This window comes from Pelophylax lessonae (genome assembly GCF_965119305.1).
Source record: "Pelophylax lessonae genome assembly, chromosome: 1".
Classification (NCBI taxonomy): Eukaryota; Metazoa; Chordata; class Amphibia; order Anura; family Ranidae; genus Pelophylax; species Pelophylax lessonae.
In genome coordinates, this window is record NC_138768.1 from 337,942,063 (window position 1) to 337,955,517 (window position 13,455).

General features: G+C 42.0%; 1 protein-coding gene across 3 annotated transcripts in view; it reads left to right on the forward strand.

The window, feature by feature from the left end:
* The window catches only part of SHC3 (SHC adaptor protein 3), a 147,348-nt gene that overhangs the window by 2,349 nt on the left and 131,544 nt on the right, over positions 1-13,455 (forward strand). The window lies entirely within an intron of this gene.

A 13,455-nucleotide genomic window follows, 5' to 3' on the forward strand; every position in this document is an offset into this window, starting at 1 on the left:
TGCTGATGAGAAATTGGGAATCTCTTTTTCAATGATTAGAGGGTAATAACAATGAAAGCATTCTATGGGTTATCTGTGTGTTTCCATGATAATAAACCTTGTAAACCTGTCTAGGTCAATGCTTCATTTGAAACCTGTTGTAAGGAAGCAAGATTAAAGGGACCTTGTACTGTGTTATGATGAACTCTTGTAAATAAAACAACTGTAGGTGTATATTGCTGACACATGCAGTGAGATGCATTCAGCTGTATATTCACAAATGATATACATTGTCAAAATAATATCATTCACGTTATTTACTCTAAGCAATTCATTACTGGAGCAAATGTACCATTTATGTTTCCTTATTAGCTGTTATTCTACATTTTCATAAAAAATATGTTACTTTAATATAGATGATATATATATATATGTCTATCTATCTATCTATCTATCTATCTATCTATCTATCTATCTATCTATCTATCTATCTATCTATCTATCTATCTATCTATCTATCTATCTATCTATCTATCTATCTATCTATCTATCTATCTATCTATCTATCTATCTATCTATCTATCTATCTATCGAATATATATATACTGTATATATATATATATATATATATATGTATATATATATATATATACTTTATATATACTGTGTATATATATATATATATATATATATATATATATATATATATATATATATATCTGCTCAGTCATTGCTGCTGAATAAAGCCTGCTCCTTAGTCAGTATTAATGTGTTTGATTAGATTTAGGCACCTCTTTTTTTTATGAATTATTCTCCATAATCCTCAGTAAGATCAACAGCTCGTTTTGTCTTTTGTATTCAGTTATACACAGAACGATGTAACACATGACCATTTCTGTATTGTGTAAGCTTCAACTCTTCTTTATCCAAAAAATACGGTGTACTTGATTAAAGGATTCATGTCATTCCTATCTGGCTTTTTACATGAAAAGTGATTTTTTAAAATATATTATTTGTCCAAAGATACTAGTTTTTAGTAGAATGTAGTAAAGTCATATGCTATTCACAAACCTTGCATTTACCACTTTTAGTGTTACATATTTATCAAATCGTTTATATCCTCTGGCTGTTCAAAGATCACCAGATATTTCCACAGGAACAAAAGGCAGGGAGATATCAGTCCATCAGTGCACAATTTTGCTGAGCTCCAGGACCTATCACATTTCTTGCCTGATGCTGCCCACTGTACATAGTGGTCCTTTGGTCCTTCAAGATCATGTTAGAAAATCTCAATAATCAGTGCCTCCGACTATCTGAATTGCATTTTATCACCTGCTAGAAAATCAGAAATGGCATGATAATTGCACGCAATGTTTAAAATCAGGTCAGTTTTTCCTTCTAATATTTGTTGTATTATTTGTTTTTTTATTTATATTTTGTTGCATACACTATGCTCTCAAAGTTTGTTCTGGCTATCTATCTTGGTAAAGACAATACAATTAATGATCTCTGGATGTAGTGTAGGACAACTGCCAAAATACTTTTTGGTTTGGGAAATCCAACCCTCACTTCAAACATATACATGGTCAATAAAAAAACATGATGTTACAAACTCTGTATATACACACATATGTATATGCACAGCATTTTATGAACAGAGATGAAAAGTTAGCTATTTTGTTAAAATTAGAAAATGACTTTAAATTTCAATAAATTTTTACATTGTAGATAACAGAACTATATAATTTTTTCATTTTAATCTCCTGTTTTCACCTATATTAGGCTTGCAAAAATTACACACAGTGGCTAAGTGGTTAACAGTTACACCTAGCAGAACTAGGATTTTTTGCTCGAATCTCAACCACGGCACTACCTGCCTGGAGTTTGCATGTTCTCCCTGTGCCTGCGTGGGTTTCCTCCCACACTCCAAAGACATGCTGGTAGGTTAATTGGCCCCTGTCTAAATTGGCCCTAGTATGTGTATGTATGAATGTGAGTTGGGGACCTTAGATTGTAAGCTCCTTGAGGACAGGGACTGATGTGAATGTATAATAAATATGTAAAGCGCTGCAGAAATTGACGACCCTATAAAAGGACCTGTAACACATAAATGACACTGTTCTGTGAAGAGTTTGTAACAGTGATACCCAACTGCTGCCCCAGGATAAAAATTTGGCCTACCATAGTTACCCCATAATATTTTCCCACCTTTATTTTTCTAAAGAAGTATTGATTCAAATTAGCCAAAAGATGTAGAATTCTGTACTGGACATCAAGTGTGCTGCTATCTTATCTAGGCCATCAGTAGAATGCGCACTTTGAGAGATGTTAATTCCACTAGCAGCAAATTACCAAGCACTATTACTAAGCACCAGTGCCACTGTCATACTACATGTTTGCTGCAATGCTCAGCGGCTTTAGCTTATTTTTCTTCTGATAAAGTTTTTATGGTAATCTTCAGACATTTAACCACTTCTGGATCGGAAGATTTTCTCCCTTAATGACCAGGCCATTTTTTGTGATTCGGCACTGCGTTTAATTTAACTCACAATTGCGTGGTTGTGCGACGCTGTACCCAAATAAAATTGATGTCCTTTTCCCCCCACAAATAGAGCTTTCTTTTGGTGGTATTTGATCACCTGTGCGATTTCTATTTTTTGCGCTATAAACAAAAAAATAAAAGAACGACAATTCTGAAAAAAAAAAAACAATATTATTTTTCACCATCTACTATATAACATTCCCAATAAAAAAAAAATTAAAAATCAAATTTTTGCATCATTTTAGGCCAATTTGTATTCTGCTACAAAATATGTGGTAAAAAAAATCCCAATAAGCGTATTTCGATTGGTTTGCACAAACGTTATCGCGTCTACAAACTAGGGAAAGCTTTGTCATTTCTATTTATTTATTTTTTTACTAGTAATAGCGGTGATTAGCGATTTTTAGTGGGACTGCGACATTGTGGCGGACAGATTTGCCACCCAACTGGCATTTTTGACACTTTTGGGGGGGATCAGTGACATTACTACAGTAATCAGTGCTAAAAATATGCACTGTTACTATACTAATGACACTGACAGGGAAGGTGTTAACCCAGGGGTGATCAAAGGGTTAAATGTATGCCTCGGGGGTGTTTTCTAACTGTGGGTGGGATGGGCTTATGGAATCAACACAGAGAACTGTGATCCTAAATAGGAGGAACACAGGAGCCCTTTGATGAATACTGAGAGAACAACGGCCTGCTGTGCTTACAACAGCAGACCGCCGTTCTCTCTCTGCGGGGAGCGATCGCGGATCCCCAGCGGCAATCATGACCACTGGCCCCTCGCCTCAGCTTCCCTGCTGGCGAATGGGCCCGTGCGCACTCCCAGGACCCGCGAACTGCTGTACAGGTGTGGGGATTCGCAGTAACCTGCCACCGTATACAGGCGGCGGCTGGTTAGGCAAGTGGTTTAAAGAGAAATTACAGGTATGGCATTTTTTTTACCTAGTTACAGTGGTCCAGTATAGCTAAGCATATACCATACCTGTGGGATCCCTCTAGAGCTGGAAATCACTGAAGAAGACCCCAATACTCCTGTGATCTCCACTAGCTTCTGAGTCCTGTGCTGAGTGGCTGTCCTGCTGCATTCTGAACACAGGAGTTCTCCTGCTCAGCATGGACACCATTCAGAGAATGTTTTGAATGCTCTCAGTGAATGGAGAGCGTCTTCTGATTGGATGAGGTAAAGAGGCAGGACAGTGACATCACTCTCTCCACCTCATTAAATTAGAGAATCGGGGACACAGAATCCAGTGGAGATCATTTCCAGCTTCTATAGGGTTCCCACAGGTATGGTATATGCATAGTTAAATTGATCCAAACTAGACCAATGTAACTGTGAGAAGAATACCATACCTGAAATTCTTCTTTAAAGAAGTCAGGGGCAAGTTATTGTGACACAGAAACTAGGAAGTGATCCACTGTTGCGGTTTTAGCCAAGCCAATGTGCTGCCTTTTGCCTTGACAGCTGTGGCTTTCCTTATAATTGCCAAACTGTACATTCTTGGTTTACCCATTATAGCAGTGTTTGGGCCACCTATATGTAAAGTCAAGGTTATAATGCCCTGCTGCGGTCATTGGCCTCTAAGTTATGTCATATTGGTGCTTTTGTAGCTGTGATTTTAGGAAGCTTCACATTTATCTCATCAAATATTTTTGTTGCAAGGGTAAAAAAGTAATCACAGTCAATGGACTAGTAATTGTTATTAATTCTAGCAGATTTACACCATTGTTGATGAATTCATCCCCTGTTACCTAGAATATCTGTTTTCTTTTTTTTATCAGTTTCTTTTACTTTTCTTAGTAGCTGCTGACATTTATGTCACGTTGATTTTTTTCATTTGCCTAGAGCTGACCTTTCCCTCGTTCACTAAAAATCACTTCATAATTTAGCTCTAATTTATGAGTTAAACAAACATTTTTTTTACTTTTATTTACAATTGCTGTTTTCCACTTCCTGGTTTCTTGAGGTACTGGCGATGTAGCCCTGATCTCACAGCTGCATCCTTGGAAGGCTACATCACCAATGCCTTCCAGGGAAATTTCCTCTGTAAATTGCAAAATGTTGGGGAAAAGGCACCCCCCCCCCTTAGGTGATATGCACTGTAACATGTGCCAGGAGGCAGACCCAAAGTTCCAGGAAACAAAGGCGGGTGAATTCTTCATCTGCCCCTAGTGAAAATGGCAACTATGAGAAGAGCAGGGGGAAAAATAATAATAAGGTATAGGTTCGTGGTCCTCTACATTCATTTTTTGGATTTCAGTTTTTTCAATCATGAAGGTTTAGTTTCACATGTGGCCGTTACTTATGGCACTTTTCCACTGCAAGTACCGGCTAGTACCGGCTCGGCTCTACTCGGCCCTGCTTGGCCCGGTTTGCTTTTCCACTGCTGGTACCGCATGGTAAAGTGTCGGAACGGTTCGGTACGGTACGGTATAGGTTTGCTTTTCCACTAAAGTAGTACTAAAGTTAAGTGGGTGGGATAACAACGGGGTGGGTGGGATTCTCTGACCAATCAGTGGCTAGTAGTGACTGCATGCAAAGGATTGTGGGATATGGTACCAGTTTGGTACCTGTTGGAACCACAATCGAGTAGGTACTGTTTTTTCAGAGCCGTACCGTACCGTACCGTTCGGTTCCATGCAGTGGAAAAGCAAACCTATATCATACCGTACCGAACCGTTCCGACCCTATACCATGCGGTACCAGCAGTGGAAAAGCACAAAAGCCTGCCGAACCGGTACGGTTCCATGCAGTGGAAAAGCGCCATTAGGGTGGTCTTTATGCAAATATAGTCTGTCTAGGAACACTGACTCCTCTTAGCCCTTTTTTGACCACAGCTTTGAAATCATGTAACTTCATCTGAATTCGCACGATTTCAAAGCTGCATTTCGGTCTGGCTTCTGGGATGACTTGAAGACATCTGTGCAGGTTAATGCACAGATGTCTGTTGAAGTCGCCACCCGAAGTCACCAAAAGTAGTGCAGTAACTTCTTTTAGAAGTCGTTGCGGCCTCGCAAAGTCAGCATCACACTGATTGGGATAGTGCTATTGCCGGCAATAGGCTGCGATTTGTCATGTGATTTGACCTGTCAAATCGTGCTAATGTGACGAGGGCCTAAAGCGGAAGTAAACCCATCAATATAATAACAGTTTAAAAAAACAGTCCCTTTTTCGGCACATCCTGGGATTGTAACTGACACATTGGTTGTGTCCTCAACCAAACTGTCATACCATCCAATGGCTGGTGTCATAGCAGATCACATGTGCAGCATCATGGTAGTTGAAGATTAAACAGAGGCAAAGATGGCAGCTTCCTTAGCTGAAAAACATAGAAGGGTTTACTTTCACTTTAACTGACACCCACCCATCAATGCAAGAGCCAGCACACTGCTTATAGCAGGACTGAGGGCTCTTAAGGAGTATTCAGGTGGGGTGCTGTGATGCATGGCACCATGATGGCCCTCCCACCAGCCATGATCTGCATCGTTACATAGAGAAGCACAGAGATGACATCACTTGGTCTAAAATACAGTATGCAAAGAAAATGGAAAGGTTATACTGAAAGCTTTCATTAGCATGTTAGTTGGGGGAGGAAGCATCTATAGCAGATTCCATTTCAGGTTTAAGAAATCTTTTGTAATCTAGATGTATATGCACATATATTTATTTTAGTCATCAAACATACAAGAGCGCAGCACAGAATGGGATCTTACTTTGTAATGTTCAGTTTTTTGTGTCACCATCCTAACAGGCTCAAAAATGGTTCCATTAGCATATCCCGCTATCACAAAGATTGGCTTTTGTTCACCAATATTCATGAAGTTAGTTAATTGTCAGTTATGCAAGAAAAGGGGAATTTACTAGTCAATGTAACTAGAATATATGGAGAGTCTATAAGTGGTGGACGGATATGCAGTATTTCTTTTTAAACAAAAGTAATACATTTCTAATCAAGAAGTGCAATAGGCCTCATTATTTTTAAATAACATTTTTTGTTGTTTGTGGCAACCAACAGGTTTGTTTGTGTCATGTTTCTAGTGATTATAGGAGAATGAACGAAACAATCAGATTGGCTATACACTCTTATGTTTGAGGCCCTGTATATTAAAAAGCATGTCATTACAATTACAACTATTACACTTCAAGCAACTATTTATTGTTTAATGAAAATTATAGGATCTATCTACCTAAAATATATATTTCGATGGGAGAGCAAATGAAGGAAAATCTCCCCAATTGAATACAGACAGCAAAAAAAAAAAAAAAAGAGAGAAAACAACCTAAAATGAATTTGACTGTATCTAAAGCCTTTAGATATACGTTAAAGTTGTGGCCCAAGTATTCTAAGAGCTGGCCCTCGTTTACATTTATTCTGCCCTTTGTTCTGATGCCTAATTAAAAAATTCTGTTCCTATTAATTCTCAAGTGACAAATATGTCATGGTAACGATAACAAAGTCTTAAAGTGATCTTAATAAAATACTAACAATTTGTAAGGGCCAGCATCTCAGTGCATGGTAAGTTTTCCAACTATGTGTTCCTCCTAGTGATGGGCTGAACATTCTAGGCGAACGTAAGTTCGACTCGAACATTGGGTGTTCGTGTGTTCCCTGAACACAGGAACAAATGGGGCGCTCAGCGGGAAGTTTGCTCGCAGATGAATGCCTCATAATGCACTGTGTGATTGCAGTGCATTAAGTGCTTGTGATTGGCCAAAGCATACACCTGACCTGTATGCTTCGCCCAATCACAGTACAATGTCCTGTCAGAGTCATGATTGGCCAAAGACAGGGTGCCTTTTGTATGCCTTTAGACAATCATGGCTCAGGGGCTAAGTCCACGCCCCACACTATATAAGGCTGCTTATATGGCAGCCGTGTGTAGTGTGTTAGGAGTGGAGATTAGGCAGGTAGTTAGTGGATTGTGCTTTGATGTTTAATGCAGTCAGTGCAGTGTAGTGTAGGGCTGATTTATCTTGTGTAACATAGTGTAGTGCAGTCAATGTAGTGCTGTGCTGATTCACCTTGTGTAACACAGTGTAGTGCAGTCAGTGCAGTGTAGTGCTGTGATGAGTCATCTTGTGTAACACAGTGTACTGCAGTCAGTGTAGTGTAGTACTGTGCTGATTTTTGTGTAACACAGTATAGTGCGGTCAGTGTAGTGCTGTGCTGTGATTCTTGTGTAACACAGTGTAGTGGGGCCACTGAAGTGTTGGTGTATACAACATGTCTGTGTCACCCCACTAATCCCATTTTCTTTTCTTTTTAATTTTTTTGCAGCATCAGGTTCTGTTGCCGCAATATTAGTACTCCCCCTTCTATGTGGCAGGTGCTATTACTTCTGCATCAGCAGTGATTTTTTTTGTGACACAGCAGCACTAATTTTATTTAGGGAATAATTGCTGTCCCCCCTTTTGTGTCGTAGGTGCTATTCCTTCTGCGTCAGCAGAGGGTTTCTTTTGTTTGAATTTTTTTCGTGGCACAGCAGGACTAATAATATTTAGGGCATAATTGCTTTCCCCCCTTCTGCATCGCAGGTGCTATTACTTCTGTGTCAGAAGTGATTTTTTTTTTCTGTGACGCAGCAGCGCTAATTTTATTTAGGGTATAATTGCTGTTCCCCCTTTTGTGTCATAGGTGCTATTCCTTCTGCTTCAGCAGTGGGTTATTTTTATTTAGAATTTTTTTCGTGGCACAGCAGCATGAATAATATTTAGGGCATAATTGCTGTCTCGCCTTCTGCATCGCAGATGCTACACCGTCTGCATCAGCAGGCTTTTTTTTTTGTGTCTCAGCAGCACTAATTTTTTTAGAGCATAATTGCTGTCCCCTCTTTTGCGTCGTATGTGCTATTCCTTCTGCATCAGCTGGGGTTTTATTTTTTTTTGGGCTTTATTACATTTTTCTTTATTAAAAAACTATATTAAAACAGTTTATAGTGCACGAAGTACAAAAGTACCCAAGCACCATATTCCCTTCCCATACTCTATAATAAAAAAGTTATAAAAATTCCTAAAAAAAAAAAAAGAATAATAAAACGGTTTGTAGTGCACCCAAGCATTCCATAGGCTCCTTGTCCACAGCTACTCCTTTCGTAGCCTCACCATCATGCACAGAGGAGTCACCTGACATATTCGATCATAGTGTCAGTTACATGATGCTGGAGGATGTGCAGCAAACTGAATGCTCCAATTTTGGTTCTCAGGTTGAGGAAGGGAATAAAGTGAGCCTAGAGAGAGGGGGTGACAATGACACACAAGAAACTAGCAGTCATGTTCCAAAAGCTGCAGCATACTTCCAAGTTTACTCCAGTGACAAGGAGGGAGGGGATGATGAGGTCCCTGACCGTGCTTGGGTGCCTGAGAGAATAGAGGAGGAAAGGGAGGAGGAGGAGCGGCACAACTCCAACGAAGCAGGATGTCCTCCAGGGGCGGGTTTAAGAGCAGCCACCCTATTGCATCACACCACAGAGCTCCACAGGTGCAGGGCGCTGTTCCCCACTGACTTCCAAAAGTTCATTGGTGTGGGCTTTTTTCAACACAAGTGTAGCAGACCGCAGCATTGCTGTTTGTGTGGCCAGAGCATCAGCCACTTGGGCACCACATGCTTGACAAGACATATGACAACCTGCCATGCAGTCCGTTGCCAACAGCACCTGAAAGACCCACATCATAATAAAATGCAGACTTCTCCTTGCTCCCCATCTAGGATCTCTACCCCTACTATACCTCAAGTCCTCTCAAAAACCTGTACTGAGAGGGATGATGGTATAGCAATGGGTGCCACAGGTATTTGCACCCAATTTGCTAGCAGTACACCACCTGTTGATTTGACCAGCAGGCAAATTTCGCTACCCCAATTGCTGAACCGTAAAAAAAAAAATACTGTCCCAGCCATCCACATGCTCAGTATCCAAATGCTAGCTTGGCCAAATTGCTAGCAATACAACTGCTGCCTTTTTATCTGGTAGACTCTGCCCTCTTTCGTGAATTTGCGGAATGTGCTGTACCCCAGTGGAAGGTTCCAAAAATAAATGTATTTTCACGTAAGGCCATTCTAGCTCTCTACCATCATGTGGAAGGCAATGTTTTGTCCTCATTGGACAGAGCGGTCAGCAGGAAGGTTCACATTACTGCGGACTCATGGTCCAGCAGGCATGGTCAGGGACATTACATTTCCTTCACGGCGCACTGGGTAACTCTGCTGGCAGCTGGGAAGGATGCAGGACAAGGTTTAATGCTTGTGCTTGTTCCGCCACCACGCCTCCAAAACATTGGTGGTGATTCTGCCACATCTGTCTGCTCCACCTCCTCCTCTTCTTCTTCCTCTATGGCCTCTTCTGCTGAATTGGCCTCTGAACCAGCAGTACTCCCTAAGTGTTCAAGGGGCTATGCAAGCAGTCAGGCTAAAAGATGTTATGCAGTGCTTTAGTTGGTTTGTCTAGGGGACAGGAGCCACACTGGGGCAGAGATTCTGTCAGCTCTGCAGGGGGGCAGGCTCAAAGGTGGTTGACACCACGACAGCTTGAGTCAGGAATGGTTGTATGCGAAAATAGCACCAACCTTCTCTCTGCTCTCCCACAGGGGACACTTGACACACGTTTCATGCTAAGCACATGTCCCGAATTTGGTGTTGCAGTGTTTCTTAAACAGGTATCTGGGCTTACAAGATCTTCTTAGGCAGGCCAGAAAAGCCTGTGGCCATTTTTGGCGGTCCTACAATGCCAGTGCTCAGCTGGCTGACATTCAATGGGAATTCAACCTGCTCACCAACCGCCTTATTTGTGACATGCCCACCAGCTGGAACTCAACATTGGCAATGCTGCAGCAGCTGCACTCACAGCAGAGGGCCATCAATGAGTACCTGTGTGAGTATGGCACAAGAACAGGCTCAGGGGAGCTTGGCTTCTTTTTGCCAAGCCAGTGGCTGCTTATAAAGGATGCATGCACTGTCCTGTCACCATTTGAGGAGGCCACAAGGATGGTGAGCCAATGCATGCATCAGTGACACTGTCCCTCTAGTCTTCCTGCTGGAGCACACGCTTGGTGGAATCATGGACAGGACATTTGAGGCAGAACAGCGGGAGGAAGAGGAGGACTTCCTTTCCTCACAAGGCCCCCTTTATGTAGATACCATTCCTGTGGGGCCACAAAACAAACAGGAGGAAGAGGAGGAGGAGGATTGTGGCAGCATGGATGTAGAGGATAACATACAGCAGTCTTCAAGGGGTGGTTTTCACTCCCCAGAAACCCCAGGAGTTTTAGGTGGCTGGGGAGAGGTTGCTCCTGACAATGTCATCCTTAGTGACCCAGAGGACTCAGAATATCATGCCTCCTCAAACTCACATGGGCATGGGCTCCCTGATTCTGCAAAGCCTGCGAAAGGACCCAAGGATTTGTGGTATCAAGGAGAGGGATCATTACTGGTTGGCAACTTTTCTTGATCCACATTACAAGGGTAAAGTTGCAGAGCTTATCCTGCCTTCGCAGAGGGAGCAGAGGATGAAACATTTTGAGAACGCCTTGAAGAAAAATTTGTGTAACACCTTTCCAGACACTGGGAGGTTACCATTTCCTGGACAATGTGTTTCTGAGGCTTTGTTCAGTCAGAGGAGCAGCAGTGGAGAAAGCAGCCAGCTGACTAATGCCTTTAAACAATTCTGTAGTCCTCAGCGCCCAGGGCTGTTAGGTTTAAGCAACCATCGGTAGCGTCTGCAGCATATGGTGCAGAATTATCTAGGGACAAGAGCAGACTGTTCCAACTCAGCATCCACTGGGTTACTGGGTTTTGAGGATGGACCACTGGCCAGAACTTGCTCAATATGCAATCAAGCTACTGAACTGTCCTGTTTCCAGCGTGCTTTCTGAATGGACATTCAGTGTGGCTGGAGGTTTTGTTACATAGTTAGTCAGGTTGAAAAAAGTCCATCTGGCTCAACCAATAAAACATGAAAAAAACAGTAAAGAAAATCCAACCATACAATCCCATATATACACAATCCTATACCCGCAGTTGATCCAGAGGAAGGTGAAAAAACCCCAGCAAAGCATGATCCAATTTGCTACAGCAGGGGAAAAAAATCCTTTCTGATCCCCTGAGAAGCAATTGGATATTCCCTGGATCAATTTTACCTATAAATATTAGTACCCATTTATATTATGTACACCCAGGAAAGAATCCAGACCTTTTTTAAAGCAATCTGTTGAGCTAGCCAGAACCACCTCTGAAGGAAGTCTATTCCACATTTTCACAGCTCTTACGGTGAAGAAACTTTACCTTATTTGGTGACGAAATCTGTTTTCCTCTAGACGTAAATAGTGCCCCCTTGTCCTCTGTGTTGACCTTAAAGTGAATAACTCAACACCAAGTTCACTATATGGACCCCTTATGTATTTATACTTATTGATTATATCCCCCCCTCAATTTTCTCTTCTCAAGAGAGAATAAATTCAGTTCCTCTAATCTTTTCTCATAGCTGAGCTCCTCCATGCCTCTAATCAGTTTGGTTGCCCTTCAGTGCACTTCCTCCAGTTCCCCGATATCCTTTTTAAGAACTGGTGCCCAAAACTGGTGAGGTCTTACTAATGATTTGTACAGGGGCAAAAAGATATCTCTTTCTCTATCCATTTGTGATGGGTAAAAGAATGCGTCTGTTCACAGACTCCGGTGACCGGCTGACATTTATCAAAATGAATCAGTCTGGGATCAACAGCTATCAAGCCCCTAAAGCTGATGTAACTGATTAAATTTACTAGGAATCTGGGTTCCCTTGAAGACTGCCTATGCTGCATATCCTATTACCGAATCTTGATTATGCTAGCTTCCAACAATGTTTTTGGTTTACGGCACCACCCACACCCAAGGCCCAATTTTTCTGCACCTGTATCTCAGGTGCATGTAATTTAAATTTTTGTTTCAATTTTTTAACAGCAGGACCTGTTCCTGCGCACAGCAAGAGTAACTATGAGGGGTTACAATGTTTAGGCACCACTATGGATGGGTGAACGGTTTGGGCCGAGCATAAGTTTGGCCTAAACATCTCCCATTCAGCTACTCGCCTAACACCTGAACTTTCTCGGCACTTAGCAGGATGTTTGCCCGCCGCACAGTCAATATGTCATGAACAGGGGTCAGGCTCAAAGACCAGTTGCTATAGCAGTGGAAGCTCACACAGGAACCAGCAGTATAGGAACACAGGAAGGTCACCCAGGCAGATGACGCAGGCTCATCTGAGGTGCTGAATCTAAGTACTTACCAATGTTCACCAGAGCTCCTGATGGTGGAGATGGATTTTGATGCGTGCTAGCACCAGGTCGCGGTCCTCAGGATCGCTCCACCAGAAGGGGACCAAGCCAGGGCAGATATAGTAGGTAGGGATAAAGCAGAAGCGTAGTCGAGGAACAAACCAAAGGTTGGTAATGAGTAGTTGTAGGTAGGGACCAAGCAAATGCGTACCCGAGGAGCAAGCCAAATGTCGGTAATGAATGGTAGCGAAGATACAGACAGCAGCAGGAGAGACAAGCAAGATATTGGCTGGTGAAAGCACAATGTTCTGGCAAGCAGGAAGAGCAGAGACATTCAAGGATTTGTCCAGGGAACTGTTCAGCATTCCAGGTGGCTCAGCAAGCAGAGACATTGCCAGACACAGCAGAGGTCCCAGGTTCAAGTCCAGGTCCTGACACAATGGGTTGTTAAGGCTTCATTGAATTTAAGAAAAGAAAATGTAAATTAAAAAAAATTGGGATAAAAACAGCTTGGGTCCATTTGGGTCTTGTTTGGTTTTTAAGGGGAACCCCATGACAGAATTAAGAAAAAAACGGTGTGGGGTCCCCCCAAAAATATATACCAGGCCCTTATCCAAGCAGGCAGCCTGGCAGGCCAGAAAAGGGGGGGACGAGCGAGCGCCCCCCTCCTAATTCATACCAGACC